Source organism: Pinus tabuliformis, chromosome 9 (assembly GCF_031772625.1).
Source record: "Pinus tabuliformis cultivar Carrire ecotype Pingquan chromosome 9, CPIR1, whole genome shotgun sequence".
In the NCBI taxonomy this organism is placed as follows: domain Eukaryota; kingdom Viridiplantae; phylum Streptophyta; class Pinopsida; order Pinales; family Pinaceae; genus Pinus; species Pinus tabuliformis.
Genome location: NC_142307.1, coordinates 460785530 through 460793574, shown reverse-complemented (window position 1 = coordinate 460793574; position 8045 = coordinate 460785530).

The window sequence follows — 8045 nt, the reverse complement described above, 5'->3', positions numbered from 1 at the left end:
GCAATGACCTCCGTGTGGGGGAATGTTGAGCCTCATAGTTGTTTCCTTTTTGACACCTTTTTCACTCATTTCACTTGATTTTGACCACCATAATCACTCCATGGGCATCAAATAACAAGAATAATGGCATGCCAGGTATATATTTATCTTGTCTTTTATAAATTCATAATGTTCCTTATTATTAATCTAATATTTATTCCATCTTATGAAACAGGGTGATTCTGCAACTAACATCTGATTCTGCAGTTAAACTCATGGTTTGTTAGATTCTGGAGCACCAGCTAGAGTGAGAAATATACAAGAAGGTGGATAAACATGTGTACAAGGATTTCCTCCTATCTACGCGAACCAGATTAGCAAAGGAAGCTTCTAGTCATGCAGACAAAGGAAAAGTCAACTCTATTAGCTAAATCAGGCGAGCGAGAAATTGTTAAACACACATGGACAACAAGAATAATCTGAAGGATAAAACATGAGAGTACAATTTTTATTAACAACTGATATACATTTATAGTACATATTGTGACCGTTGGGTTCCACATCCCAAGGTCTCTTGGACTCCTTTTGTCTATTCGGCTTCCACGCTAACCCATTGAGGATTAGGTGTTCAACATCCCCCCCTAATCCGAAGGGTTTTGTATGAGTCCAAGAAGAGAGCTGTAATACAAAATGTGCAAAAATGCATGGCAGCACTAGGCTAAATGTGCTCTCTGAAATGTTGGTATAAAGGGCAGTGGTTTAAGGATGACCACCAACACTGGAACGCTTAGTGCAGTTCCTGGAACTCTTCCAAAACTGGCAAGAAATTGAAGTCTTCTGCTAGAGGAAGTGCTCCTATTGTTTTAAAGAGGGAAACCTTCAACCATGAAAGGGAGGTCTCACCCCGCATAAAAAGGAGAACTTCAACCTAAAAAGGGAAGTCTCAACCTGCGATGGTTTAAGGATGACCAACAACTCTGGAATGCTTAATGCAATTCTTGGAACTCTTCCATAAATGGCAAGAAGCTGGAGTCTTCTGCTAGAGTAAGTGTTCTCAATTTTGTTCCTGGAATTCTTCCGAAACTAGCGAGTAGCTGAAGTCTTCTTCTAGGGGAAGTGTCCCAGATTACCAACTAAAGGCATGTTCACAGGCATCTTTGTCTCTGGCTACAACCTTGAATCTGGTGTGATAGGTTGTGGCTCAGGCTCGCTTGATGTGACTTTGAAGCTTGTAGATGACCATCATTTCCCCCCTTGTCAGATACAAGGTGAGATGATGGAGAAAACTCAACTGCAAGACTGTTCAATACTCTGGAACAAGTTCTGACATGTTTTTGGAATATCTTCTTAGATGTTGATGCCCATTGCCAAGAAGCGATCCATCCAAGATGAATCTTTGTTCTTGCAGGATGTTTGTTTATGAAGCATCTGTGTGAAGAATGACTGGTTTTATGACAGTGCTTACATGGATGAAGATCAAAACAGTGATCTTTTAGATGGCCAACTCGGTCACAGTGTTGGCATTTCATAATCTATTGTTGTTGTTGTTGCTGTGGAAGAGGGGCAGAATCTGGAACAACTGGATGTGAATTGTCATGAAGGAATCCAATGCTCTGAAACTGAATGGGATTTGAGTAGTCTGGAATATGAAAGGACAAGTCCTTGTCATATCCAAGACTAGTTTTGTGCTTGTTGTGGACAAGCTATTCCCAAGGTCTGATGATGGGCTTGGGAGGTGCAGACTGAGTTTCTGCATCTGTATGTATAACTGCCGCTTTATGGGGTACTAAATTTGAATGAATTGTAACATTATTGTCTTACTGTTTATGGGAGTCTCTTTCAATCTTCTAAACAGAAACAGGTTCAGAATGATGACTCCACTGCTGTAATTCTTCCTGTTGTAGCTTTGTCTCAAGCTACAAAAACTCAATATTCTCTTGTACATTATGCAAACAGGTTCTAATGTCAACAAGAGAAGCTTTGCTTATTCTTAATGTACCATGATCATAGGAATGTATCGAACTTTTTAATAACTCCAATACTTCACCAATTCTGGCTATTTTATTCATTTTCAAATTTACACTGATCACAACTATGAACTTGAATAGAAAAATCAACACTCACTCGCAATATGTCAATGCAATTGGATTTTACAACAGATTGCAATTGTCTTCAAAAATAGTGATGGCTCTCGATTTCAGTTGTGTTTGGTTATATAAGCTTCATATTCCAACACATTTGAAATAACATAAAGTAATCAACGCCATATAAGGAGCATGAATCAACAAGAAAAATGACCAACGCATATGCTAGAATGAGGAGCAACCATGGGATTTTAATAGGCAAATTTCTTAATATATAAAACCTAAAAAAGGAACAATGCTTTGAAATCTAGATTCAAAACCTCTCACGCTTCCATTTATTCATCGGGAAGGGATCCATTTAAAATCATTTTCACACCATACACTATCATACCATAAGCGACCTCTTCATACGCAATGCATACACTTTGGGAAACACTGATAAACACAGCCTCCTCACCTCTACTTTACAATGCCTACTACAACCACGGTTGAAGATGCATGTCCAGCAACTCGACCTTTCTGAAATTAGCAGAGGAATTCACACCCAGATTTGTGCAATCCCAATGATCTCTGGCAATACTAAGTCAGCCTCCAACTATAATCAAAATTTGTCTCTGGATTAAGAAAATTGACTTGCCCAGAAAATAATAAATTCGTTCAAGAAGATTATTGCTTCAAGAATTAAATGCATAGTTGCATCACTCATTACAGGACGATAGCAGCAATTCTTATACCAGTGAAGTATTTGATCTCCAACAATCACACTACAGGCATCTAGTCTTTGAAAGCGACAACGTACACAGAATTTGTTCAGAATTTCAGCAAGCATTCATATGTGGCAGCAGGTTTCAGTGGATTAAGACCCTTACACCCTCAATTTGGACATTTCTCACACCATCGAACCATGTACAAGGGAACTTGTCCATCAAGCCATGCACAGAGAAACCCGTCTCAAAACTTGATCTGCCCAAATGAGGATGACTGCAATCAGCGCCTGGCTTACTCGAATAATAAATTTCGGCTTAAATGAATGGCTTTCCTCAGCCCAGCGTCCTAGCGTATGGCAATTTCATGACCTATCCTCGACCTTCTAAAGACAACGTCCCTTCTTTGGCATCAGAAATTTCTGTACATATCCCTAAATGTCCTGTGGCTCTGGTTGTGACAATATTTCACATCCTACAATCCATACGCTCCAGACTTCAAGTAACACGCAGCCCAGTGATACATGAATTTTTTTGACATTGATTTAGCAGCCTTTAAACAAGTATTCAGCTCTTTCCATAGGGTGCAATCAATTCAACATTCGTGACAGTCATTGATGTTCCAAAAATAATGCGACCTTCTCCCCAATACGTTCAGGTGACAGAGCAAGGCTCTCAGCCTCCCAGAGCAAAGGAACACAGCTCTTCCCGCAAGGTTCGACCTTCAGTTAGGAGGTTCACTCAGTCAGCATCAAATAGTTGGGGTATCACTGCCACAGAACTTCACGTTCCGTACCTCCAGCCATATGAATACAACCCATGAATCTATTGACAACGCTTAGAACAATTTGGCCCTGGTGTTCAAACTACTTCTTTTGATATTAACTCGACCTCTAATCTCTAAGAAAGAACAGCGGCTAGGTTTTGTTGAACACGACTCTCTTTAGGCATAAGAAAGAACATTCGGACTCCTGAAATTTCAATGGGATTCGGCTCTTTCCCATGAGTTCGACTTCTACGAATGATGGTGGAAGATGTAGTTTTGGAATATGATACATAGTAGACAATACGGCTAATGCATCAACACCATACTCATAACATTCACCAAATGCAAGATATTCAGGATTGCTTCAGTGGCTTGACCACATTCAACGCACAGTGATTCAAACGAGAGTGATTCTAGGCATGGTTAGTAATCGAAGGCTTGTAACGGTCCCTTTGTATAGCAGATGAATTATGATTGATTACAGGGCAGAGAATCGACAAAGTATATGGGAAGAGATCCAGGCATTAGGCAGGCAGAGAGACAAATGATACAAGGAACGTTCATGTTGACATTTTCTGCAACTAGAGGAGGCAGACAATGTAACTGTTATGATAGTGGACAATGGGTAGCGTAGTTGTCTGACATGAAAAGATGGCAGAGGAACAGAGTCATACCACCATCGATTCCATTCCAGCAAGTTGGACCAACGATATCACTGAGCATAACGGTTTGAAGGGTGGAACATTTCAGAGAGAATAAAACATATATGACAAATACCACAGATTATATGAGAGCTAGCTGCGTATTACAGTGAGGAGCAGCGTATATATTAGAAACTGAATTATGTCAGATGGGCAGCGTATTATATGGGAATCCTGAGGTTTCAATGATGGGTCTCTCAGTAAGGACACATGCATACAGTGTAGCAGTAATAAATAAACCATTTCAAGGCAACAAAGACCCAAATTTTAAATCCTCCATAGCACTGCAAAGCGGCAAACAATCTTTTTTTTTTAATACAACAGGAAACTCAGAAACAACATTTTGGGGTCTTGAGATTTTATTCCAAATCAATTTTATAAGAACAAATCCTGAAATTCATTATTTCATCGCTTTATTCTGAGTAACGCTTCAAACACCAGCATACAGAACTCAATGCAGCTGACTGAAATGAATGCAGTGTCTAAACTTGCAACGTATACATCCTACATATCATGAGCATCGACCAGAATGACACGCAAAGAAAGACCACACAAACATAGTGGCTCACACTTGAGCAGGGCAGGAATTCGCCCGCTCTGATACCATGTTAAATACACATCTGCAACAAGAATAATCTGAACGATAAAACATGAGAGTACAATTTTTAATAACAACTGATATACATTTATAGTACATATTGTGACCATTGGGTTCCACATCCCAACGTCTCTTGGACTCCTTTTGTATATTCGACTTCCACGCTAACCCATTGAGGATTAGGTGTCCAACATAAATGATATGTGTGCCTCACAATTTTCTTTGTCAAATAGAAAATCGTGAGCAGATCTCGTGATATTATCATTTATTTTTAATTGTATTATTTTGTTATAAAAGTTTAAGCTTTGAACATTTATGATACGGGCTTATAAAAGATCTCGTAGCCGATAATTTACAGTGACTTATGTTATGCAATAGTGATCATTAAAAACTATGTTTCAATTCAATTACATGACATCCTTCTTGTTTCAATGCGTGGCTGAGTGTTGATTTCAATTCGCAAACATCTTCTTATGGGGGGGCCCTTCAAGTAGTCAAGTTTTTCAATTTATTTGTTATTTTCTTCATTAGAATTTCTGCTTAACTTAGTTCATTAGTTGTTTTTGATTAAGTAGATGCATTTGTTAAAATGTTTTCTTTGAACTGATCTTATATTTTGTAACAGGATTTGAAGGATAAATTCAGCATATGGATTGAATCTAGAGGTAGTGAAATTGATAAAATTATGTACTTAGAATAAGATTCAGCTTTATAAAACAGAGATTTATTTACAGATTGTATTCATAGTTGATTTATAAATTCAAGTGAGTGTGATTCTTTTCAAACAAGGTTTTGGTTTGTTTTGATTTATGCAAAGAGTGTGTTTTATTGATTCAAGTTTCTTACAAAATAGAGTGATCGATATGCAATAGAATTTGAAGAGTTTCATGAATTGAGTCTTATTAATTTTTATTTTTTTTTGGAAGTGTGAGATTGATTGTCTAGATTAAGAGTTTGATTATTTTCTTTTTGAGTTTTATTGCTTAAACATCATTTTCATAATAATGTGCTCACATTTCATAGGATTAATCTCAATAATGAATTCAATCATATGCATTTCTATTTGAATAATTAAAGGCTTCTAGCAAACATAATGCACTTACACTTCACCAGTTTACTGATCCTGGTCAATAATTCATGTAACAATTTAAGACAATTAAATTGACAAACATAGTCGCCACATATATTTTTGTAGATAAGCTACCATCGCCCAAGCTAGTTTATTTCCATTCAGTTCATAAGCACATTTTAGTATTTTGATATTAATGAAATGAAGTGTTATTTTTGTTGCATATTTTTATTTATGGTTATATCTGTAATTTGTTGCATTCCTGTTTAAGTTCAGACTAGTGGTATTAGAGCGGTCTGCTCTTTTTCTGTTTTTGTTTGCATGTTCCCAACGAGGTCAGGGTATAAGGAGTTAGGGATCAAACTGGTTGAACCTTTGCAAGACCAGTCTTGCAAACCCCAATGGCCTCCCATGCCAAAAGAAAACAAAGGCAAGGGGCAGGAGATCCTTTCAAAATATTGCTAGAGGAAGCTCTCAAGAAAAAGAGGAACGCGATGATGTATAACGTTTCCCAGATCCTCCGACGGCTACCCACAAGTGATGCATCTTCATCCAACTGCCACTCTGGAAGCGCCACTCCTTTTGAGGTATGATTTAACTTTGATATTTCCATATTTGTGGGCCAGATATATGCCAACATCGTAGATAAATGGTTGAATATGTTGGAAGGATATTTTTCAATTTATGTGTTTTCCAATTGGAAAAACATAACTTTGTCACTTCTCAAAGCTACCCCACACGTCAAATATTGGTGGGAAGCCTACTTTGAACAAAAGGACGAGAGGGGATCCTCACTTTTTTAAGCCACACCCACTTGGGATTATTTCTGAGACGTCATCAAGGAACAATATTACCCTGTCGGGAGCTATGAATATAAATGCATAAAGTGGACCACGCTATAGCAAGGAAGGGACAAAGATTTGTTGGAGTTCACAAATTGTTTTCGTACCCTCTGCACGAAGTTGGGTATCTAAGGATTCTGAAAGGCATTTGGTACTCAAGTACTGCGACTATCTATGTAAGTACATCCAGGAAGAGATGGAGTTTATGGACATCTCCTCGCTTTGCATGGCATACCGATACATTGTCAAGATTGAGCAAAAGTTTAAACATAGGAAGCAAGAATTTGGATCTAGGAATCCCAAGCAAGGAAAAGGCGCCCCTTAACCATAGAAAAAAGGCCAAAGCCAAGGTGGGGCGACCCAGGACAACCCTCCAAAGCTGCAAGCAAATAATAACACCACGAAGACAAAGAAGGATACAGGAAAATGGTGTGAGTTCCATAAGAGATCCACTCACAAGACAAGTGAGTGTCAGGCCAAGCAGTCACTGGTGGTCGAGCTGAAGGCTTTCGATTCAAACACATGTTCTGATTTTGAGTCAGAACCTGACAAGGGGAATGACAAAGGGAAGAAGATCATTGACATGGAGCCTAGTGCCACCGTGGCCACCACCAAGGTCCAGAAGAATGAGCCTGCAAATCTATAGGAGGGGGAATGCCTCTTCCACTCACAAATGTGTGTGAAGAGTTCTCCACTGTAGCTCATTGTCGACAGTGGGAGCCAAAACATCCTGATTTTAACAGAGGTCATGAAGTGGTTGGGCCTACCAACAATAACACATCTACATCCGTACACCATCGTGTGACTTCATCAAGGATTAAATCTACGTTTCAACTAGAAGTGTCGCCTTCCTTACAACATCAAGCCCTTCATAGATGAGGTACTCTGTGATGTTTCTCCTCTTGAATTTTGTGATGTATTATCAGGACAACCATACTTGTGGAAGTGACTTGTTATATATGATTCTAGACCTCACTTTGTGATTATTACTTTGGGAAATATGTTGTACAGGATACCGGAGGTAACCTTGCCTACGGCCATCTCTTTGATCACTACAAAGAAAAGCAGTAGGACCATTTCCCAGACGAGGAAATTTGTTTTCCTTATGATTCACCCTCAGGGAAAGAAGAAGGTTATGGCCATGGCTTCTAGACAGGGCTCCTCTGCACAACAACAATAGATGGAAAAGTTCGTGGAGGAGTACAGGGATATTTTCGCCTCACCTACCGGGGTACCTCTGAACTGTCAGGTCAAGCACTCCATCGATCTAACCCCATGCTCGACAGTACCCAATGGACTGAT